Source organism: Mytilus edulis, chromosome 6, assembly GCF_963676685.1.
Source record: "Mytilus edulis chromosome 6, xbMytEdul2.2, whole genome shotgun sequence".
NCBI lineage: Eukaryota > Metazoa > Mollusca > Bivalvia > Mytilida > Mytilidae > Mytilus > Mytilus edulis.
In genome coordinates, this window is record NC_092349.1 from 21,954,305 (window position 1) to 21,980,529 (window position 26,225).

At 32.0% G+C, this 26,225-nt stretch overlaps 2 long non-coding RNA genes across 2 annotated transcripts; both read left to right on the plus strand.

Moving 5' to 3' along the window:
- The first annotated feature begins 9,835 nt into the window (after positions 1-9,835).
- On the plus strand, positions 9,836-11,744 carry LOC139526020 (uncharacterized). The gene is made up of 3 exons (XR_011665088.1): positions 9,836-9,915; positions 10,591-10,648; positions 11,493-11,744. It is a non-coding gene; the product is annotated as an uncharacterized lncRNA (long non-coding RNA).
- A 5,892-nt stretch (positions 11,745-17,636) lies between these two features.
- On the plus strand, positions 17,637-19,522 carry LOC139526021 (uncharacterized). Its single transcript, XR_011665089.1, has 2 exons — positions 17,637-17,714; positions 19,290-19,522. It is a non-coding gene; the product is annotated as an uncharacterized lncRNA (long non-coding RNA).
- The last annotated feature ends 6,703 nt before the right edge of the window (positions 19,523-26,225 follow it).

Here is a 26,225-nt window from a genome sequence, read left to right on the forward strand (position 1 = left end):
AAGCCGAACTTATTAAGGACGTGAAACATAAAATTTAGTCAAATTGTATCAGTTTAAATATGAATTAATGCAGTAGTGAACCAGTGTACGTATCATATCAATCGACTACGAATAGGTTACAAAGAAAAATTAATAAAACTGAATGTATCGACAGGGTAAAATGTTTCTAGCAGTAAAAAGATGTGGTATGATTCACAATGATACAACACATTTTAAGAGACCAAAGTCATTGAAGTTATGTTGCAACTACAGGTCACAGTACGATCGTCAACAATCAGTTAAACCCATATCACGTAGCAAGCTATATAAGTCCCCGTAAAGACTTATGCTAAACAATCCAACGGCCTGGTGTACAAAACAACAAACATAAAAACAAACATGATACCCATCAACAAGCTAAAACCATTGAAGCACAGGCTCTCTCTACTTAGAATAGGCATATACATAATTAGACTTTTAACCATGCAACAATAACACGTTAACACGTATTTAAAAGTCAGTGAAAATTATGCGTTCCTCACCCACTATGCGAATTCAAACTCAACCAAAAGGTAATAATCGGGAAATACGACATTTTAGTTGACAAATTTAGAGAAGAGAAATATATGATGGGTATCTAAAGAAATAAGTCTTGAAAACCCTGTCTTTATTAGTTGTTCTGCCTTATTACTCTGCTGGAGCAGTTTAATCAATAGAGCTCGTGCGTGTTCATGAATTGACCAAAATTACCTGTTATGTGCAGTGATTGGGTTTAAAAGTTTAATGTGTAATTGTTCTTTAGGATTCAGGTTTAAATACAGATTCAGGTAATAGTCTACACTGTACTTAGCTGTGTACCCAAAATGTCTACATGATATCGAGCAGTTATGGAACTTAAATCTTTCTTTGTAAACTTTATTTTTTCAAATTGCTTCAAAATGTTTTTTTTTCAGTTTTGACATATTCTATACTAAAACTACATATCAGAGTTATTTCCGCTTCTGCATTTGACAATAGTGATGTATAATTGTAAATATCTTACCGGTTATCATAATGATCAGTTTTATATTGAATTCATATACTTTGTCCACCAATAGAAATATAAGAAGAACTTCATACGTCAAAGACAAGGTTTAACCTATGAGTATTTGCTTAGCTTGATTATCCATAGAAACCATAAACTTTATAGTTATATATATATATATGTGTGTGGTGAATGAGTTATATCACCATATCCCAAACTTTATTACAGGTTAATTTAAATATAAAAGGGAGAATTTTCCAATTAGATGTCAACGTGCCCTATCAAATAAGATATATGTGGTACGGCAAACTATTTAGCTATAATATTTTGTCGATATCTTATATGGTTTCTAAGGAGAAGCACTCGCCAGTAAACTTAATCTTGACGTACATATATAGATCATTGAGCGAGAGTTTTGTTTTATAAACTTCAAATTGAGAAGTAGGTCAAGGTAAAATTTTACGATCTCGATTTTGACCATTTCTATCATCTCTTTTCTGGTATATAATGACTTCAATGGATCTTTTTTATTAGAATGCAGACATATTACCTTAAAAAAAAGGAATTGACATTTTGTAATGGAAAAGTGCAAATAGCAACTTCCCTTCGTTAATATTTGAATTCGCACATAACAGTAATAGCTAGTTAAAAATGTTAAGATATATATAAACCTTTTAAGTTTCTACAATCAAATACCTATCAAATAGTTCAACTCATCACTTGTCTACTACATAAATTATAGAAAGATATATAAAAAAAACACTCAACTGCACAAACAATTCACATAACATAAAGTCTAGAACGACAACATTGATATGTAATAAAACTGTCACTAGAAAAGAAATCCTCTTTATATTAACACTGTTGTTGATCAACCTAACCTTTCGTAATGGGAAAACAAACGTTTATGTAACAGATCCCACCTATAAATTGATAAAATTTTAATATTGTATCAACGTAATATTGATGACATTTTTACCAATTGTATCTGTTTGTTTTGTTCACAGATCGTTGTCACTATAATTAAATTTGATGCGACTGTAATGCAAGGGAGGCGTTAAGCTATCTTTATAATCAGGTTAAATCCACCATTTTCTACATAAGAAAATGCCTGTACCAAGTCAGGAATATGACAGTCGTTATCCATTCGTTTGATGTGTTTGGGCTTTTGATTTTGCCCTTTGATAAGGGATCTTCCGTTTTGATTTTTCCTCAGACTTCAGTATTTTTGTGATTTTACTTTTTATATAAATAAGAAGTTGTGGTGTGAGTGCCAATGAAAAAACGCGCAATGGGTATTCTCCTACGAGTATGTGTACACTTTGGCATTGTATGTTACCGGTTTTTTCTCTCGTTGATTTCAAAACGCTCAATAGAGTAGATAACGAGTTACTCACTTTTGTAAACTGAGATCGTTTTTATTCTTTTTAATTTACTTATATGAGCTGCTGTTTGTCGGTCATTATGGAAAAACAATCATTTTATATAACACTTTCACCAAAAATGCATTTTGTATAATTTTTTCGCTATTTGGCTATGGTGTAGGCAGTTTTATTTTTTACTTTTGACTTTAAAAGTCCCTTTGGTGTCCTTCCCCTTTCTTTTGCTAAAGTATTTTTTTATGACAATCTGATGTAAATAATATAATAGGTATAGAACTCTTATAGAATATTTTTCATCATTATTTGGAAAGAATGGATCGGTACGGAAACTTTCAAATAAAGGACAAGGTATGATACGGGACGTTTTTGGCCCCTCTCAAAATAAGCTCATATTCATATCATTGATAGCCTTTATATAGAAACTTGAGAAAACAATGATTTTTGTATGTTCGGTCAAGGGATGGTTGCCTAGCAACGATTTTATTAAAAATCAAAATAATCTCTTATGGACAGTATTATCTAAACAAATGAACTCAATTCCAAATGTTATTGTTTACTTTATAGGAACCTGAAGCTACGACCGAATGTTCACGTTAAATTTCAATGAATTAAAATACTTTGCAACAACCTAGCAACAAGATTGTTGCCTAGCAACAGTTCAAATTTTCGTCAGTTTTCCCTCTGGGATATCAAATAATAGCAATATTTGTAGATTTTAAAATCTAAATTGGTGTTTAGACATATATGGTTGATCAGTCATCATTATTTGTTTTGTGGATGTTGATATCAAGCATAGCAACACAAATATTTCTTAGCAACATACAAAAACTGATAATTAGAGAAATGTGAGCACAATCATATTATTGTACAAATAAAAATAAAAACAAAAAGATTACATATAAGAATACATAACTGTTAGAAATAAAAGTAATTTCCATTGAATTTCATATCTATCAACAACCTTTCAATAAACAATATTGTGTCTAGCAACAGTTAAATAATGATTCTTTTTTTTTTAATCTCAAGCATGAGTTTTGGTAATTTTTAAAAACTTTTTTTCGCACTGTTTACACTATATTATTGATATCTTCATCAATCGTCTTTTATTAAGAGGTGTATATTTTGCAAAGCAACACAAATGTTGCTAAGCAGCTATCAATCATGTTTAAATTAAATACAACTACTATTTTCATTGTACAGATAAACACTCGTCCGATTTTCTAGTTCTGTTTAAAAGACTTGATAGAAATAAAAAAAGTCAGTTCAATTGTAACTTTTCTCAGTAACTATCATACTGACATCCAGCTAAAGCATATGCAGAAGAGAAGATTGCCATATCGACATTGTTTGCTTTACTGTAAATAATAATCATAAAATTATGTAGTTTGTGCCATTTATGGATTGATTTAAGAAAGTTAATTTAAAGTGATGATATTTTTTCATATCAGATTTCATTCATACGTTTGTACATAGTATTGGTAAGTGTCAATTTCATATTTAACCATCGGCGTTCACATACAAATAACTCATGAGTAATTCTCTTGTTGATACACTTTTATTCTAATAAATAGACTTTCACATGAACTTGTATGAGTCAGCAGTTATTGTTGATGTTCTTTACATTAGTAATACATGTAATAACAAATTGAGTAATAAAAAAGAACTTTTAGGGGAACTTATCTTTATAAACAATAGTAAGAGTTATAAATAAAGCATAGACTGCCTTACCATTAAACTACATTTAAACACAAAGCGACTTAAAATACTATTGAAAAATGAGTAGCGGATCACAAAGTATTCTATAACAAAAGCGTGTTACTTCTAGAATTCGATTTTTATCTGTTAGGGAACTGTTAATCAATTACAGGGACATTTTAAATGCGTTACAACGATTGCAAAGTTCAGTGTTTGTCAACACTTCATATAAGGAAAATGCGTAAAAAAGGTGACCTCCATGAACTATAACATTTTTCTCTAAAACATATTATAATGCCTGATTTCTTGAAATTAACACACAACGTCTCTGATAGATAGTTGTCACAGTTGCAAACAGTAATAACAATGTACTAGGCATAAAATATTTTACTAAAACTCTACATCTTAAATTGATAAGATATCTTAAACGTGCTTTAATAGTAAGTTACTGTTGTAACCAATAGTATTAATGGAAATTGACATTAGTTAAAAGACACACTTGTTTTATTTTTGAAAATTATAGAAATGTGATTACATATTGAATGTGAAAACAGCACGTCTCTAAAATGACCTTCTTTCAATTTAGATTATAACAGCAATTTACATCTTATGAATTAACAATAATAGTTGCTAGGAGTTTGTTTAAATCATTCATAGACACGTTTAATGTCATTCTTCTACATATGAATCAACACTTTCTACGTCAGACATGTCAGACTCTTCAGGAACATCTTTAGCATTGAGTATGGAACTCAAAAACTTAAAGGCAACATTAATATAATAGTGTTATTTTAAAATTCATCCTTGAAAGCCAAATTTTCTTACTGCTGAGTGCAAGTGCACCCCAGTAGCCAGTACTTCGGTACTGGCATGAAAATACGGATTTTTTGTGTTATTAAAATTTACTGTTACAAAATGATAGAAATTATTATAAATTAAGGAATGTATCTCCCTCATGCAAAGCTCTGATTCCTTTCACGGATTTGGCTATACTTTTAGGACCTTTTGGATTATAGCTCTTCATCTTTTATATAAGCTTTGGATTACAAATATTTTGGCCACGAGCATCACTGAAGAGACATGTATTGTCGAAATGCGCATCTGGTGCAAGAAAATTGGTACCGTTAATTTTATTACTACCACTGGGTCGATGCTTCTGTTGGTGGACTATTAGTCCCCGAGGGTATCACCAACTAGTAGCCAGTACTTCGGTACTGGCATGAAAATACGGATTTTTTTGTGTTATTAAAATTTACTGTTACAAAATGATAGAAATTATTTTAAGTTAAGGAATGTATCACCCTCATGCAAAGCTCTGATTCCTTTCACGGATTTGGCTATACTTTTAGGACCTTTTGGATTATAGCTCTTCATCTTTTATATAAGCTTTGGATTACAAATATTTTGGCCACGAGCATCACTGAAGAGACATGTATTGTCGAAATGCGCATCTGGTGCAAGAAAATTGGTACCGTTAATTTTATTAATACCACTGGGTCGATGCCTCTGCTGGTGGACTATAAGTCCCCGAGGGTATCACCACCCCAGTAGCCAGTACTTCGGTACTGTCATGAAAATACGGTTTTTTTGTGTTATTAAAATTTACTGTTACAAAATGATAAAAATTATAATAAATTAAGGAATGTATCTCCCTCATGCAAAGCTCTGATTCCTTTCACGGATTTGGCTATACTTTTAGGACCTTTTGGATTATAGCTCTTCATCTTTTATATAAGCTTTGGATTACAATTATTTTGGCCACGAGCATCACTGAAGAGACATGTATTGTCGAAATGCGCATCTGGTGCAAGAAAATTGGTACCGTTAATTTTATTACTACCACTGGGTCGATGCTTCTGCTGGTGGACTATTAGTCCCCGAGGGTATCACCACCCCAGTAGCCAGTACTTCGGTACTGGCATGAAAATACGGATTTTTTGTGTTATTAAAATTTACTGTTACAAAATGATAGAAATTATTATAAATTAAGGAATGTATCTCCCTCATGCAAAGCTCTGATTCCTTTCACGGATTTGGCTATACTTTTAGGACCTTTTGGATTATAGCTCTTCATCTTTTATATAAGCTTTGGATTACAAATATTTTGGCCACGAGTATCGCTGAAGAGACATGTATTGTCGAAATGCGCATCTGGTGCAAGAAAATTGGTACTGTTAATTTTATTAAAGTCATAAATCGATTAAGAGTTTAAAAAAAAACAATGGTAACACAGCACCTATAAGAGAAAAACAACGGAACAACAAAAACACTGAAGAGCAACAATGTTAATAGTTAAGATACTCTCTTCTCACACCTCCACAATTAATATTAGGATTCCCTTAACCTTAAGCTTGACAATGGATTTTTGGATTCCATTTCCCTCACCTATACTCCATTCCGTCTCCTCACAATATGCTTACTTGGATTCCTTCGATCAACTTTTTCAACAATACATACTCAGACTCCTTTCCCCTATCCTCCATTGTACAAAATCAGAATTGGAAAGAAAGATTATCATAAGTATACAAATGTATATCAATATTTCAGAAGAGTTGGCCTTTTTCATGTCTTGAATAGCTTCATACAAAATGTACTTTATGACACGAGTTTACACCTTCGATAAATTACAGAAAAAGCTATCAAAATCTTCTTGAATAACAAACAGGGTTTTCTTGTCTTTGAAATTTTAACAACTTTTTGGAATTTTGGATATTTAAGTGCTCTTCAACTTTTTACTTGTTTGGCTGTCTTACTATTTTTATCTGAGCGTGACTGATTAATAAATAAAGGCAAAAGTATTATACCGCTGTTCAAAACTCGTAAATCCATGGACAAAACACAAAATCGGGGTAACAAACTAAAACTGAAGGAAACGCATTAGATATAAGAGGAGAACAACGACACAACATTAAAATGTAACACACAGAGAGAAACGGACTAAGCATTAGACAAAATCCGATGAAAATAACAAATATGACTGATGAGTCTTAAGAAGTCGAAACACGCGTGTGGTGTACTAAATTACAAGTCTGGTAGCTTTAATAACTATTAGCATGTGAAAATATACTATGGTATTGTTTATTTGTGTATTTCTCTGTACTGAATAATCTTGCATTTTTTTTTTTTTTGTACTGTAGTCCTGTCATGTACTTCTGTCATTTTAGTGTTATATCTAACAAAGCAATAAAAGTGCCAGGTTTGGCTAGCCACAAAACCAGGTTCAACCCTCATTTTGTTTCTTAAATGTCCTACACCAAGTCAGGAAAATGGCAGTTGTTATCTTATAGTTCGTTTCTGTGTGTTTTTACATTGTCTATTGTTTTTGCTGCAATTCAGGGTTCTGTTGATTCGTTGATTTCCTTGGTTTTGGTTTTTAATTTAGATTTATTTTCTCTCAATCGATTTATGACTTTCGAACAGCGGTATACTACTGTTGCCTGTATTTAAAACTAAGAATGAGACACATACATGTAGTAGTAAATCAATTCGTAATGGTGATTAATAGCTTATGAATTATCAATGTAAGTCCTCTAAACTCTGAAACGAGTATGTTACGTTTATAAATTTTGAAATTATTATGAAACTAAGGTTTCAACTCCCTCAGGCAAAGTTGGCTTTAGATGAATTTGGCTATTTATTTTAGGTATTTTTGACATATAGCTCTTCAACGATTTTCGGTACTTATACATCTTCGGATTTCAAATGTTTGGCTTTGAGCGTTCCTGATGAAGGTAAATCCAGAAAAGCGCTTCGGACGCATTAAATTATTAAACGTGCTGTTTTCTATTTTGTGCAGATTTGTGTTGGGAGCAAAAGACGGTAAACAAATGCTATATAGTGTATCATACACGGACATGACATAAGGAACTAGTATACGCTGAGATGTACAAACATAATCCTGCTAAGCAATGGTTTTCACTACTATGAAATGTAAAGTTGGCAATCGGAAAGATTGATTTATCACATTTGTCAAACATTATTATTTAAAGTCGTCCATCTATGTCATTATAAAGAAAAAAAAAGAAAAACAAAAATAAAATAATCATGGATTACAAAGATCACAATTTTATACGCCAGACGTGCATTTCGTCTTCAAAAAGTTCATAAAGGATGCTAGAATGACGTAAAAAATAAAGTATGAAGCAGACCATATAGTTTTCGAAACAGTTATTATATGAGGGGATGGTGTGTCAGAATAAGATCCCCACACTGGTCAAAGACTGATCATACACCAAGGCTACGTACATTGACCTATAATGGTTTACTTTTTTAAAATTGTTATTTTGATTGAGAGTTGTCTCATTGGCACTCACACCACATATTCTTATATCCATTGACACAATAATGTCGAGTAGGATAACTATTTTACAGCCAAAGCTCTAGATCTTCTATACTAAATTCAAACTTTTTAAAAAGCTTTATAACATCTGTTTTAGAATTCCATACAATGATCAAATATACTTTATACATTATTTAATAGAGTATACACACTTTAATAATCCTAGATACAATGTTTGAAAATGTTAAAGTTACAGTGAGTTTGTATCCAATCGTCCTGTTGAAAAGTGGGTTCAAACGTTGGAGGTCTTGATTTTGATTCCCGCAGAAATATTTCCATGTTTTATTGTGTGTTCGACATTTCCGCTTAAATTTTACAGAACAAATCAAAACATGCAGAACAAAGAAACTTGGGGAAGGGGAGACCAGACTCCGATCACCCTTGAAAGAACAAAGTAGTTGGAACGTAATTGTTTTCTCAGTTTCGAAAAAATGATGTTCTTTCAAGATTTTCAGATACCCTTATTTGATACCTGACCGCATCCTTTTTAAAATACAATTAAGCACTTAAAAATAATTCGACTTATGGCGGTTTCTAATAACAGAGGTACAATCTAAATTGATAAGAAAAAGAAAACCAATTCATTAACACATAAAGACGGAAAAACACGCACGGCATAAAAAAAATGGGGTGATATCTCTCGGTTTATCAAAAACGCTGTCCTGATGTTTCACCACGTCTGACATCCATGTTTGTGTCGTGGTTAGTATAATTAAGGTTATGTCACAATCGAGGAAAAGAGGATTGAGTTACAATAATTTGAAGATATCCATCCTCATCCGAGTCTCACATCTTTAAAAAAAAAAAAAAAGGCAATTAAACCCTCCTTGTGTCCTTAAATGTTTTCAGGAATGACTTTAAGTTAACCAACATAAGTTCCTGGTTCAATATTTTTCTTGTGATCAGCAGTCTTTTGCACATGAAATCATGATAGCAAAATTAACTCAATGAAATCTTGTATCAAATTCCATACGCAATATTAGACATGCAGGTCGTTCTTAGTATTTTTAATTGTATTCGATTTGAATCGTCCTATTTTAATTTTTTCAAAGCTTATGCATTATAACTAACTTGTAAAAAGTAGAAATTTTATAAGTAATGAAGATGATTTGATTTCCGCTAATATGCGTGAACATTGACAAGGTTTTATCAGTTTTAGACCATGTTAAGTTAAGGTTTCTTGTACTACGTAAGAAAAAACGTATAAAATAATATATATCGTCCTCACAAATCCTGTGATCAAATTATCAAATGATGGAATACCATAACAAGTCCTCAAGCGACTGAGTTAAATTAATCAGTTTATTCATTATGCTCCTTAAATAGAAATACCACATATCCTGGACTTATGTCCGACCAATGAAAAATAACGTTGATAGTTATATCCTTTTCCGTCTTATCTTATGTTACACTATATAACAGTTTACAAGAAAAAAACTATTATAATTGTAGACGAATATCGTTTAATTTTATTATACATTACTCAAACAAGACAGGTAAGTTTTTATCACCTTATAACTATGTTTTAGCGTTCCGATGACTGCAATTGTAGAGTTTATTCACTTTTAACTGTTTACTGTTTACTATAAACTGTTCAATTTTTTTTCAATACTTAGGCTTTTTCTACCTAAGGAATAGATTACCTTAGCTGTATTTGACTTAACTTTTAGGAATGTTCGTCCTCAATGCTCTTCAACTTCGTACTTTATTTGTCCTCTTTTTTGGATTCGAACGTCACTGATGAGTCTTTTGTAGACGAAACGCGCTTCTGGCGTAGAAACAAAATTTAATCCTGGTATTCATGATAAGTTTATTTACCTGTTTTACACGAAATTACATAAAATTCATCTGTTTATGTATATTTAGACTTTTAAAGTAGTACGCCAGAAGCGTGTTTCATTGACTAACGACTCTTTAAAAGCGTAAATGAAGGCAAATGGAACAAGTTCGAATTAGACCATAGAACAGTTGTGCAAAAGTTGTCGTTAATGTCAGTCAATGTGTTTTATATGTGTAGGTAATATGTATATTTAGAGCTAAAAAAACAAAGACGGTGAAAATGTTAATATACATTTATTTTCCATTTGATAAATTTCCGAACAAAAGCTTTGATATTGATGAACTGAAAAGTTCTTTGCTTTTATTTTACATTAATGCAATCTATCTTGCAGGACTACTGCACAATGAGAGCCTTCTGTGTCTTTTGCATCGTATTGATCTGTTTGTCAGGTAAGCTCATATCATTATCACAAAAACAATTGAAAGATATGAATGTTAATAGATATTGCAGTTTTTCTACTATTAAAACCACGATTAAAATGTCAATGAACTCCATTTTTTGTATGGTTGCCAACGAACAAGTGTCCATGACAGAAAAATATATCAATATCAATTGGTTGTTTAACTGAAATACTGAGATAATCATCAGACTTCCAAAAGAAATTGCATTTAAATAGCTGCATTAACTACTGTTACTGAAAACTCTTCAAGTAAGTACGAAGAGCGATGGCACACTATGGCAGGATTGCTTGATACGAACTCAAACTGGTACTTTTGTACTATTACAAGAATAATAACCAACACAAGCTTTCAAATTTTACTCATTAAAGCCGTTAACCAACCCTTTCCGTTTTTTTTTTTATATTCAAATAAAACAAAACATTAGATGTTAACGATATTGGCTGCTCCTGTTTTTTTTTCAGGTTTTTTTTTTTTTTTCGTTTTTTTTTTCTTCATAAGTTCCGTTCCTTATAAACTATCAATTTATAACAATCTTTTAAAAAGCTTGCTGTTCAAAAATCAGTAAAGCGAACGTCCTTCATACTGATAATATGTTCTTAAATACTGCATTTAGATACAAGCCACAAGACACATGATACATAATCATCAATGACAAAGCGACTTAGCATGATAACAACCCCAACCCCAACATATTATAGGAAACTCACATTCTAATTATATATATATATATATATATATATTGTATTATTCGATTCACCTTTTATATGAAAATCAAAATCGTAACCCGACTATTTAACTGATTATCTAATGTATAAGGAACAATATGTTATAGGTTTGGATCATACTGATGCTGCTGTTAAGTGCTTCAGTAGTTACTGTAAAAACAATGATGGTTGCAGACAGGGATGTCTCGACCATGGATGTGGCTCCAAACATTTCTGTTCTATCAACGAAAAGAAATGTTGCTGTGATGGTTGTATGTCAGAATAACAACAGGAAAATTTCAAATCAGAGAACGTGTTTATTTATGCATATTGAATCTGTTATATTAATCTACGATCTAATAATAAACATGATTAAATGATTCTAGCATTTTTATTTGTCGATGGATTCACGAATTAGAGTGTTGTTACTTAACTATTATTTATCACACTTATTGAACATGATTTTTAACAGGACTGCTTTTGGTTTATTTCGTCATGCTTTTTGTTTATTTCTTCGCGCATTTGGTTTATTTGATCATAAATGCCTCGCATAAACAAATAAATGTGACCGATGTTCGGAAAAGCGTTTAGTTGTTTTCAAGAGATGACCATACGCACACATTTGATACATGAATTTTTCAATTCTTCAGATGTTTTGGATGATTTGTTTCATTAAACATTTAAGGAGAGGTCGGCTCTGCATTATTTATTCACAAAACATGTTGAATTGGTTTGGAAAAGGCATGTTAGATAAACTAAAAACCTACCAATATTCCAGTAACTAAGTTCAAAGGTTACGAATAGTGTTAAATGTGTAAATGGATGTTGTTGTCTCCTTGATATATTCCCCATTTGTAATTTTATGATTTGGGATATAACTGAAAGCTATTGAGTACAATACAATGCATGCCTTAGAACTTAATTCTATACAAGTTATTTGGTACATTAAGTGGGTTTTTTTATACAATCTATACCAGTTACAATAACGACCCATATGAGTAAATACATATCTTAACTCAAAATGTTAACGGAGTGATTCGTGCGTAACTGCAAGTTATATGTCTTGTTCACTAAATCGTTAGGCTGGTGTTCTAGTGTAGACGTTTCAATCTGTTTTGTAACCTTAAGACACGGGTTTATCATCCAGCTAGAAAAGAAGAAATCAAAAGGCATTGACACTGCAAGTAACTGTACACATTTTCATAAACATTTTAGATCATTCAAAACAAGGTTTCTACTATAGTAATCAAAGGTAAAATAAAACAAAAATACCGAGCTCCGAATAAAATTAAAAACGAAAAGTCCCTAATGAAAATACCATTACATTGACGACGATATATGAACTAAGCAAACAGATTGAATCGGTAGAAATGTCAAAAATAGGGGAACAGAAGTCAACATTGTGTAATATTTTCTTAATCACTGTAAAAACACAATTATGTCAACAAATAAAATCAAAAAGGCATATCGATAAAGCACTTTAGGCGAGAATAAAAAAAAACATTGCCATAGCACAATAACACAAAGACAGGATATAAACTTAGCGAGCACCGTGAAATGGATATAATCCAAACTAAAATTAATTTATAAAAGACAAATTATGGAATAATAAATAGATATTAGTAGATGTGATATGAGTGGTAATTAGACAACCTCAATTCATTCACATTTTGTAAAAGTAAACCATTGTATGTCTATGTACGATCTTCATCACGGAGCCTGCGCTCAGACCAAAAACCAAGCGATAACAGGCCCCAAAAATGACTAGTGTTAAACCATTTAAACTGGAAAACGAACAATAAATTGTATGTTAAAACAAGAAACAATATGAACCAAATTAATAAACTACAACCACTGAACAACATATATAATTAATGTATTTGAGAGGAAAATTAACTTTTTCCGATGCTTCTGTCGTGTAAGGAAAATATAAAGTAATTATATTCCCTCCAGAATATGGATTGAAAGCTTGGTTTTACTTCTTAATCTTGCTATTACTTGACTTGGCACCAGTGTGTCCTACCACTGGAAAGGTAACCTGTTCAAACATTTGGTCAATAGTCGGTGATATAAAAATCGTCTTTCAAACTGGCTTTACTCAATTAATACACTGAGCGAATACATTTGATCTATGACACATTGTTAACACACAACCAATTAAAAAGAGGTGAGATGTTAACCAACATCAGAAATGCAACTATAACCTTGGATTTTAACTATTTACCTGATTTGTTATAACATGAGCAACACGACGGGTGCCACATGTAGTGCAGGATCTGCTTACCTTTCCGGAGCACTTGAGATCACCCTCAGATTTTGGACGGGTCCATGTTGCTTATTCTTTAGTTTTATAGTTCGGCATGTGTACTTTTGTTTGTCGGTTTGTCTTTTTCATTTTAACCATGCCGTTGTCAGTTTATTTTCGATTATTCAGTTTGACTGTCCCTCTTGTATCTTCCGTCCCTCCTTGGACAAAATGCCATTAAACAAAATATTAACATACACAGGTAAATAGAAATAACTCTGTTGTAAAGAATAATTGTAGTATGAATATATTGTTTTTAAAAAATGATCCATTTGTTGTCCATATTACGAAAATAGAAGTGAAATTTTATCGACCTACTAAATACTTTTCAAAGGTGGTATATTTAAAAACAACTAGAACACACCCACGAAATCGCGGTCATTCAGAGCGTAGTTTAAAGTATGTAAAGTGTTGTTGGGAGAATTTTATAAAATATTGAATGACTGGCGAATTTCAGCAAAAGTATCATAAGTCATAGGTCATTATTTCCAAAATTCCCAATTTTTGGTTTTCTATCAATTTCAATATGAACATACATTTAGTATGTTATGAACATTTAAGTAAGGATCCTGTAATTCAGTGGTTGTCGTTTGTTTATGTGTTACATATTCGTTTTTCGTTCATTTTTTGTGCATAAATAAGGCCGCTTGTTTTCTGGTTTGAATTGTTTTACATTGTCAGTTCGGGGCCTTTTAAAGCTGAGTATGGGGTATGGGCTTTGCTCGTTGTTGAAGGTCGTACGGTGACCTATAGTTGTTATTTTCTGTGTCATATTGGTCTCTTGTGAAGAGTTGTCTCAACATGGCAATCATACCACATCTTCTTTTTTTTTGTAATCAATGAATTTTGTAAAAGATTTAATGACTGGAGAATTTTAGAAAAGGTATCAAAAGTTCACATGAATATTTTTAGCGCTTATCTAGAGTTGTCTCAACCGTGATGGCAATCATACCACATCTTCTTTTTTTTTGTAATCAATGAATTTTGTAAAAGATTTAATGACTGGAGAATTTTAGAAAAGGTATCAAAAGTTCACATGAATATTTTTAGCGCTTATCTGTATATTATGAACATTCACTGGAGAATTTTAGAAAAGGTATCAAAAGTTCACATGAATATTTTTAGCGCTTATCTGTATATTATGAACATTCATTACAGTAACTATATAAATATAGTGTATTTACTTTCAATTCGAAGTTTACTAATCGATTCATGGTGGTCATTGGTATAGTATACACACGTGAGTATACAGACTCTCTCTATTTAATAAACTCTGTGACCGCCGTAGATAGTAAATTCTAAGTTTACTAATCGATCCATGGTGGTCATTGATAGGGTATACAGACTCTCTCTATTTAATAAACTATGTGACCGCCGTAGATAGTAAACTTCAAAATGATAGCAAATAGAATTCTGAAAATACATATGTATGTTCAAAGTATACAGAAAAACGCAAACCGGAAGTCTAATCTGACTTAAAATTTCGTCCAATGACGGGACAATATCCGGATGCCTTTTTTCTCGTTTTTCTCCCAAAATAACTCAATCTGAATAATCATATGAATGGATGACAAATGCGACTATGCACTGTACCTATAGGACACAGAGGCGTGTTGATTAATTTATTGTGGAAAGAAGAGAAGCGACACCCAAAATGAGGTCTTCTCGTTTAATAGTATAGATGCGACGAAATATAACACACAATAACAAAGCAGTAAATAACAAAAATGCATAACCAAGAGTATCAACAGGTCAAACCATTTGAGAGTATCCGCAGTTAATGAAAGCTTGTTAAAAGCCAAAAACAATCAATAATAAAATCCTCATTGTCAATTTCTAGATGTAAGTCAAGATATGAGGCCGACTTAATTGTATATGTTGTATCCTTTATCTCTAGTTAAATGGGATAGATGCATTCGACATAGTCACCACATTTTAAATTATTAAGTGAAAGAACATCATCTATATAGCGGAAATTAGAGGTAAATGATATTGCTAACTTCTTAAATTTCTTCCTAAGAAGTTCCTGTATGAAGTCATCCTCATAATAATAAAGAAACAAGTCGGCAAGAAGAGGGGCACAATTCGTTCCCATTGGAATGCCGATAGTCTGTTGAAAATAGTTATCAAAAGTACCAGGATTATAATTTAGTACGCCAGACGCGCGTTTCGTCTACATTAGACTCATCAATGACGCTCATATCAAAATAGTTATAGAGCCAAACAATACAAAGTTGAAGAGCATAGAGGATCCAAAATTCCAAAAAGTTGTGCCAAATACGGCTAAGATAATCTATTCCTGGGACAAGAAAATCCTTAGTTTTTCGAAAAATTCAAAGTTTTGTATCAGGAAATGTATAAAAATTATCACATAATTGATATTCATGTCAACATGTCATGACAAACACGTCCTCTGAACGTAACAAATATAACGTACGTTTGCTATTAATAAAGTATCTTTATATATAAAGATGAACGCGGATGTTTATTACATCCAAAAGAAAACAAAATTAGTTATGAAGACAAAATCGATTTTTGTGACAATGTAAATAATATTCAAAAATTTAATTGAAATATTGATGAGATCGCTTAGTATAATACGTTTGTTAAAGGTTCCGTGAGTTAACATGGATCACATAAGTTATGCGTTTAGTGCAATATTACCGTAAAATTTAGGATGTTAAATACAGTTTTTAAATAAAAATTTCTACAGCCACATTTAACAATCAAATATGTGTATCTATAAAAGAATGAATCAAATGATTTTAAAGAAAAATTTAAATGAACTGCGAGTCTGGTGCAAATACAAAATTGTAATCCTGGTTTCTATAATGAGTGTATTTACAATTTTGAAATAGACATCATCAGGGATATGAAGTATAAATTGAACTTGTTATGTATTAACTAACAGTACCTTACATGCCTTATTGTCGATTTGCTTGGGAAAGTGCACGGTGACCTATGATGTTTTTTAATTTTTGAACATTTATCAGTACTTTTGACCGACCTTTCGCCGCTTCATATCAAAATATGTAAATATACAACACTTTCTATTATAAAATAACTGGAACTGAGTTATCTCACACAAATATTGTGTTTTTAAAGAAAATACAGAGGTGAATAAAATAAAACACATAATTCTTTTATGTTTAGATTAAAAGTCTTCCACATGAATTAAAAAATACTCTCCAAACTTGCACATTTCATTCAAGATCTACACCAACTTCAAAATTCAATATGGTGGTAGTCACCCGATCCATCTTATGGAGGCATACATAATGAAATGACAATATTAGAGACATGCATAAGGAAATGACATTATAGATGGAACATGAACGAAGAAATAACAATATTAAAGAGAAATGCAACGGAAAATGACAATATTTGTGAGAAATGCCAAAGAAAATGACAATATAAAAGAGACCTGTAAAAGGCAATGACAATATTAAAATAATATCCTGAAGGAAATAACAATATTGAAGAGACATGCAGAGAGAAAATAACAATATTGAAGAGAAAAGCAAAAGGAAATGCCACAATATCAGCAAATTATAATAATTCAAAATGTTTTGACACCTTTGTTTATTATTTAAATACTTAGAACTAACCGCTTACCTACCTGGAAAATTGACCCCTCCCTAAAGGAGATCATGTTACAATCCCTGTATCCTTTATCCTTTTTCCGCTACACTTTATTTACTATATATAGACCATCAGATGCTACTCGTTTGTATCAACAACTTTGTTATAAAGATACAAGTATGTTAAATGAACTTCAACTATGAAAACATGAATATCATTACATACAACTTATAGTTTTTGTCCATCTGAATCATCTTTTCTTGATGAACTTTCTTGGTGACACAATTGTTAGGGGTCGAATTTACCTTTCGATTTAAGACAGTTGAGAATGAGTTGAATGAGTTTCCATTAACATATTCATTACAATTTGTGTTTGTTTCATCTTATTTTATTTTACAGGACTACCTTTACTGCATTATGAAAGCCTATATTGGTGTTTGTTTCATCTTATTCTGTATGACAGGTAAGTTAATTTAGCCGTACTGACAACCGTAAATGATTGTAAATATCTGAATTATTCGATATACTTGTTTTATCTTATGCATAGATTACCTCACCCGTATTTGACACACTTTTGGAACTATGGGCCCTTAATGCTCTTCAGCTTTACACTTGTTTCGCTTTCTATCCATTTTGATATGAGCGTCAATGATGTAGACGAAACGCTCGTCTGGCCTATTTGATTACCCTTTGAAATAAAATGAATCAGAAATTCAGGATTCTAATTCATTAAATATTAAGTCAAATTTTAAAAACGTAGCCATGTTTCATATCTTAAATGTTGTTTCCTTCGAAAACAAAACCTATTCTAACCACCTGCGTCTTCAATGGGCCTCAGGGTATATAGATGATGTCCTCAGAGACAACAATACAAGATGGTCTGTTTATACCCGTCCGTATTGTTAGTGCTCTAGTATATGTATCATAGGCTTTTAAAATATACACAAGACAAACTCAAGTCCAATGTTAGTAATACCTACAATTCGTTATTTGAAACACGACATGTGGTATGAAATATGTAGGAATTGTGTTGTAAATCATTTAAATGTATGAACATCATTGTAACATTTCTAGAAGTACATTTTTGTCTGATTAAGAATTCATTTTCGAATGTTGATAAATCTGATCAGGGTAGCATGCTCTTCTTCTTCGCCTCTCTTTTCGAACCTGTTCAATTCATAACTAGGTCCAATGCTTTACATTTATTTCTATTTTCATTGCTTCGCAAAATTTGAAACATAGGAGATAAGGCTAGTAGGCTCTATTGCAGATATTTATTTTGGGTTTGAGAACGAGATTTGCTTGATACATAGTACTTGATAGTGTTTATCTAAAATGCGACAAAACGTACAGCTTAACCCCACAGTACGCTTTCGAATGGATATGCTTGACATGGACACGTTTGCGTTATTCATATATTACAGTATTGCGATGTGTTGTAGTTCTCAATGAATCATATATACATTAGAAACAAAGAGTCATAAAAATAGTAACCAAATCCATACTGTAAATTACGAAACATTTGATGCAGATGATTTAACTAGCATTAATTAGTCAAGCACCCAATAACCTCATAGAGTATAAATACTAATGGTTGCTGAAATAATAAGTCTTGATCGTCAATAACATTCAACGGTACAAACTTACAATGCAGTAACTTATGTAGGTTTCGATAAACAATATTTTGTCAGAGACTCGAGATGTTTATTTGAAATTTGATTATACAATAAACATCAAAGAGCTGATACATTGATTAGGAACACAAATATAGTCAAACTTTGAACATGATTCATACCTGAAGGCTATACACTCTTTAGTGTCAAACATTTTAATAAATGAAATTCCATATGATAGTAGTTCTATCTAATTCTATGACAGTAAACATAACATAGCAACTTGTGATTCCAACAGAAAGATTTAACATAATTTTGAGTTTACCAAATATATTGATGCAAGTATTTACATTGTGTTACTATAAATAACATTTTTTTTTTCGTTACCTGATACGTTCAAGATTGTTTTAAAAATTGTCTTATAGGATTGGAGAATACTGACGCTGCAAAAAAGTGTTTTAGTAGTGTTGACTGTGGATTCGCCATTGAAGGTTGCAGACCAGACTGTGTTAAGAAATTGTGTGTCGGTAAAGCCGAGTGCGTCGGAAATATTGAATGCTGTTGTCATGGTTGTATACTGGGATAATCAGAATGAAATACAGAACAAGAAGGATGTTTATCAACGTATTTACTCGAAATAAATAACGCAATTTGAAAATTGATTTATTCGTATTATTGTAAAAAGATAGTAACAGTCCTAATTCCATGCACAAGAAAGTGACAATTTCATATCTTCTCTCACTTATAAACTGGTTAAGTTGTGCTATAAATCTGTCATTTCATACTGATAAGGCGACCGATAATATTACTTAACTAACAGATGTTTTAACACAAAATTGTAAAACTTTGAAAGTTTTAGGAAAATGCACAGGAACATTTGGGGTTGACCCTCCGCCATTTTTTTCTAAATTTAAATAAAAAATATTTTGGAAATATTCTTTGAAGTATCCTGCCTCTCAAGATTTATTTGAAAACTAATTATTTTTATATATGGTTTTTGAATTATTTTCATCTTGCAATTTATTGAAAAAATTAAATTTTGTAAAAAAAATCAAAATCACATATATATATAATGAAAAAAAGATACTTTTCTAGATTGGTATTGTGTATTTCATTTTTATCCCTTCTTGCAACAATTGTCACCTATAGATAATAGAGAAACCATGTGGTGTCTGTGAACTAACATAATATAATTGACGTGACAGTTTAATTTGAAAATATGGTGTTTTCTTAGTGGTGCAAGAGATAAGTTCGCTTTTTATTCAACATCATGTTGATGCAAATTCTTGGGCTTAGTTCATAGACTGGTAAATAAAAATATTTGTAATAATCAATACCACATAATTTCACAGATGCTAGGTTTTAAGTTCAGTAATTATGTTGATTGCATTTGTCCAACTTAACTTGTAATATAAGGTATAACATACGACCAGGTCTGCTCCAGTTCTTAACTTGTTCGTTAGATTATAAAGATAAATATCACCATAAGGGTAAATAAAACCACCTCGTATCTAGTCACAAAAGAGGGTAAAACTCATGAGCATTGACATAAACATCCTTTCAACTTAGTACCATCGATCGTGTACGAAAAATTTATGTGAAGTTATAATATCTTATCGAAAATTCGAGCTGAAGGTTAAGATGGTTGTTGAAAGACAGGTAGGCCGTTTAATATCTATCTGTGACATGTATATATGTATATCATCTCAATTCTTAACTTATGTATCCTAACCTGAACTGTCAATAAGGATAACTTTCACTGTTTGTACTTTAATTGATATTAAGTTTTACAAGAATTCAATCGGAGTATTTTTAAGCATTGTTGGTTTGAGGCCTAAAATATGTTTTGTTAATTTCGAAGAGTATCAGGATTATCTTTAATGTATTATTTAGGTGTACGAAAAAGTGTTAAGCTTACCTATTACACAACTCTCCACCAAAAACCAAACGACTTAGAAGTTGACTGTAATAGGTTGCATGTTTACCAAAGTGTTATTCAATATACAATGACCATATAACTTGGCCAATATTGTGATTACATATTTTAACTATAACCCTTGAGAACTAGATTTTAATGGATTGACAGCGCCAAATGTCATCATTTTGATAAAGAGTTGATGAATTTACCCGTTTCCCTAAGTTTTAGTTTGTTACCCCGATTTTGTTTTTTGTCCATGGATTTATGAGTTTGAACAGCGGTATACTACTGTTGCCTTTATTAATCAAGCAATGCAGCAAATAACAAGGGGAGATTTGGAATCATAAATCAAGGAAGGACACAAAAGGAACACGACGACAAGACAACACCTACAAAAAACAAAGTACATGTGTTACTCCTGTGCTCTGCAGAAGGTTAATTATTTATCTTGCTCTTATTTCAATTGGTATACGAATGTCCTACCACAGAAAAAGGTAACCTGTCAGAAAAGTGCATAATCCGTAGTCGAAGTCGGTTATATGAAATTGTCTATTGACTTCGGCTGTTGTCTGCTCTATGGTAAGGTTGTTGTCGCTTTGACACATTCCTCATTTCCATTCTCAATTTTATAATTAAAAAAAACTAGTAATAATATACTGAACGAAATTAGTTTGATCTATGACACAAAATAAATTTACAATTATTAACAAAGGGGATGAGATGTATAAAAAAATATACGGTAGACAACGATGGTTCACATCCCTTAGTAAATATTACGGACGCCATCACGAGTTGGTTGACCGTTATGTAATAACCGTTTCACAGATGATATCGGAACTGTTCCTTATGTCGTCACTACAATCCCTTTTCCTTTGTTATGTATGTGACCTATCTAATTAGACTATTTACCGGATTTGTAATAACATAAGCAACACCACGGGTGCCACATGTAGAGCAGGGTCTGGTTACCCTTCCAGAGCACCTGAGATCACAAGCAGTTTTTGCTGGGGTTCGTGTTATTTAGTCTTCAGTCATGGCGTTGTCAATTTGTTTTCGATCTATTTTGACGGAACTGAAGAGAAACGTTATTGCCACACTAGCTACTAAGCAAAGGTGGTATATATCAAAAGCAGTAACACGAGATATAAGCGAAAATAACTAAAATGCATTTCCAATAGTATCGCATTCAAAGTAACACGAAATTACGATTTGAGAGTACTGGCAGTTATTGAAAGGTAGCTAAAGCATGAAACAATTAATAATAACAACTCAAGCTTCGAAGCCTAAAATCAACTTAAATAAATAAAACGGATTTTTTGTTTTACGTCATGGATACTCAAGGACGACATGACTTGTGCAATGTCAAAATAAAAGTATCAACAAGCAGTAGGATAGTTAGGAATTAACCTGTTTGGTATATATGCATAACTCTATATATATATCAAGGGATCTCAGTATAGAAAATAAACGTGAATGTGTATTTATACATCCTTAAGAATACAAATTTAGTTTTGTTTTAATTTGTTGATGAAAAAAATCGGTACTAGTGCCAAGGTTAACAATATTCAGAGATCATATTACAACATTGATAAGATAATCTTTACTAATAAGTTCGTATAATGTTCGTTGTGTTTACACGGACCACATCATCATTACCATTATTTTTACCACTTTTTGTGCAATATTACCGTAGAATTAGGGATGTGAAATACCGATTTTAATAAGTTTTATAGAGGAACATTTATTTAATGGTTTAAGTAATTTATGGTTACGAAATGACTTTATAATTTACCATTGATGCATTGATTATAATTGTTCAAATATATGACATCACTACATACAAGGGCATAACAAACGAGTTGGGATGTATAAACACTGTATTATGGAACCAATGAACATCACCGTCTTGGAAATTACAAAATAGAAAGTCCCTTATCAAATGGCAAAATTAACAGCTCAAACATATCAAAAGAATGGATAACAATTGTCATATTTCTGATTTGGTACAGGCAATTTTTCATACAACCATTTAATTAATAAAAACAAAATATTTCTTGATCATATTGTGTGGAAGTGTAGTGAAGACAGTTAACAAATCTTAACTCTCAACAGAGGTAAAAGGACCATCAAAAGCATGCATTTTATCTAAAACCTCAAACTAATTTTTAATTCTCCAAAAATAATTAATATTATTTCCATAAAAAAGGGACGAAAGATACCAGAGGGACAGTTAAACTCATAAATAGAAAATAAACTCACAACGCCTGGTTAAAAATAAAAAGACAAACAGATAATCAATAAAACACATGAAACAACATAGAAAACTAAAAATAAGCAACAAGAACCACACCAAAAAATAGGGGTAATCTCAGGTGCTCGTGAAGGGTAAGCAGATCCTGCTCCATATGTGGCACCCGTCGTGTTGCTTATGCTATTAAAAATCTGGTATATAGTCTAATTCGGTAGGTTACATTCATGAAAGGGAATGGGATTGTAGTTACGACGTAAGGAACATATCCGATATCATTTGTAAAACGGTTATTCCAAAACGGTCAACCAACTCGTGATGGCGTCCGTAAAATTTACGAAGGGATGATTTCAACTTCACAATTTGGAACTCTAGGTTTAATAGCTTCCTTGTGAGCAGCGACCCTCTATCAGGAAAATCATTATAGGAAATGCAAGCACGGGAATATCGTATCAATTGGGAGATACATACCCCGTATGCAGGTACTGCTGGAATGTTGCTACTTAGAAATGAAACTTTCACAATTGGAAAGCTGAAATCATCTCTTTTGTCGTAAAGCTTTGTTTTCAACCGACCCTCATTGTCAATTTCTAGATATAAGTCAAGATATGAGGCCGACTTAATTGTATTTGTTGTATCCCTTATTTTTAGTTCGATGGGATAGATGCGTTCAACATAGTCACCAAATTTTGAATTATTTATTGAAAAAACGTCATCTATATAGCGGAAAGTAGAGTTAAAGAATATCGCTAATTTCTTATCTTCCTAAGACGTTCCTGTATGAAGTTAGCCTCATAATAATAAAGAAACAAGTCGGCAAGAAGAGGGTCACAATTGGTTCCCATTGGAATGCCGACAGTCTGTTGCAAACCAGCTTTATTACAAAAAATAATAAAAAATGTTTTGATAGTAGTAAGGAATGTTCTCAAAAGCACTGACATATTAATGGTTATGCACTTACTTGAGGCAGAGATGAATATAAAAAAGTAAAATCACAAAAATACTGAACTCCGAGGAAAATTCAAAACGGAAAATACCTATTAATTAAATGGCAAAATCAAATGATAAAGCACATCAAACGAATGAACAGCAACTGTCATATTCCTGACTTGGTACAGGCAAATTTAGACGGTTGTGTGTGTACTTCATGTAACCGGGACATTGTTGGGACTTTCAAATATTCGGAAGAGGCTTTAAGCTGGGTAGTGGCAGTGGTATGCTTGTTTATAAATGTAGCGTACAGACCTGATTGAAGAAGATCTTATAATTTCGTTGTGGAAAACTTCCGTGTAGTATATGAGTCACACCACCACTTTATTATTGGCTAATTTTTTCTGCCGGTTCGAGTACAAACCGCTTTTCAAGTAACTATAACACGTTATTGAGATAATTTACATCGTCAGTACCTACGATCTGTACTTTAAGGCCATTGTGTATTATTTGTGAAGTTGATACGAAATATATATCACCATGTCTTGGTATAGTCCGATGAACTTATTTAGAAAAAGTACGATACGTTCTTTAACAAAACTCTGGTTTATCAACTTTTTGTTAAAGAACCTGGTGACGTTTTACTAAGTCTGAGTAGCAGCTGCAAGCTCTAAAGTATCGAATGAATTGGGAAATTTGTATTTTTTCGTAGAGTACATTGTTTGGTTTCCCGTTCTTTATTTCGGAGAATCTTAACCATATGTTGCCGATATTGTTTTTAGTTGAATATCAGAGGGATTCATTTGAAAACGCATAAATTTTCTATCTAAGTAGAGAAAATGGTTCTTGAAATATATTTTATCAAATAACATTAATTAAGTTAAATTAAATATACTTTTTTTCTACAATTGAAGCTATATAATATCCATAAAAGTTTTCAATCTAGACTTTTATAGAGAGACGTACAAAGGGTATATGACAATATTAAAGAGACGTACAAAAGGTATAAGACAACATTGAAGAGACTTACACAAGGTATATGACGATATTGAAGAGACCTACACAAGGTATATGACGATATTAGAGTGACGTACAAACGGTATACGACGATATTGAAGACACGTACAAAGGGTATATGACAATATTAAAGAGACGTACAAAGGGTAAATGACGATATTGAAGAGACGTACAAACGGTATATGACGATATTGAAGAGACGTACAAAGGGAATATGACGATATTGAAGAGACCTACACAAGGTATATGACGATATTAGAGTGACGTACAAACGGTATACGACGATATTGAAGACACGTACAAAGGGTATATGACAATATTAAAGAGACGTACAAAGGGTAAATGACGATATTGAAGAGACGTACAAACGGTATATGACGATATTGAAGAGACGTACAAAGGGAATATGACGATATTGAAGAGACGTACAACGGGTATATGACAATATTGAAGAGACGTACAAAGGGTATATGCCAATATTGAAGAGACGTACAAAGGGTATATGACAATATTGAAGAGACGTACAAAGGGTATATGACAATATTGAAGAGACGTACAAAGGATATATGACAATATTAAAGAGACGTACAAAGGGTATATGACAATATTGAAGAGACGTACAAAGGGTAAATGCCAATATTGAAGAGACGTACAAAGGGTATATGACAATATTGAAGAGATGTACAAAGGGTATATGACAATATTAAAGAGACGTACAAAGGGTATATGACAATATTGAAGAGAAGTACAAAGGATATATGACAATATTGAAGAGACGTGCAAAGAGTATATGATGATATTGAAGAGACGTACAAAGGGTATATGACAATATTGAAGAGACGTACAAAGGATATATGACAATATTGAAGAGACGTGCAAAGGGTAAATGACGATATTGAAGAGACGTACAAACGGTATATGACGATATTGAAGAGACGTACACAGGGAATATGACGATATTGAAGAGACGTACAAAGGGTATATGACGATATTGAAGAGACGTACAACGGGTATATGACAATATTGAAGAGACGTACAAAGGGTATATGCCAATATTGAAGAGACGTACAAAGGGTATATGACAATATTGAAGAGATGTACAAAGGGTATATGACAATATTAAAGAGACGTACAAAGGGTATATGCCAATATTGAAGAGACGTACAAAGGGTATATGACAATATTGAAGAGATGTACAAAGGGTATATGACAATATTAAAGAGACGTACAAAGGGTATATGACAATAT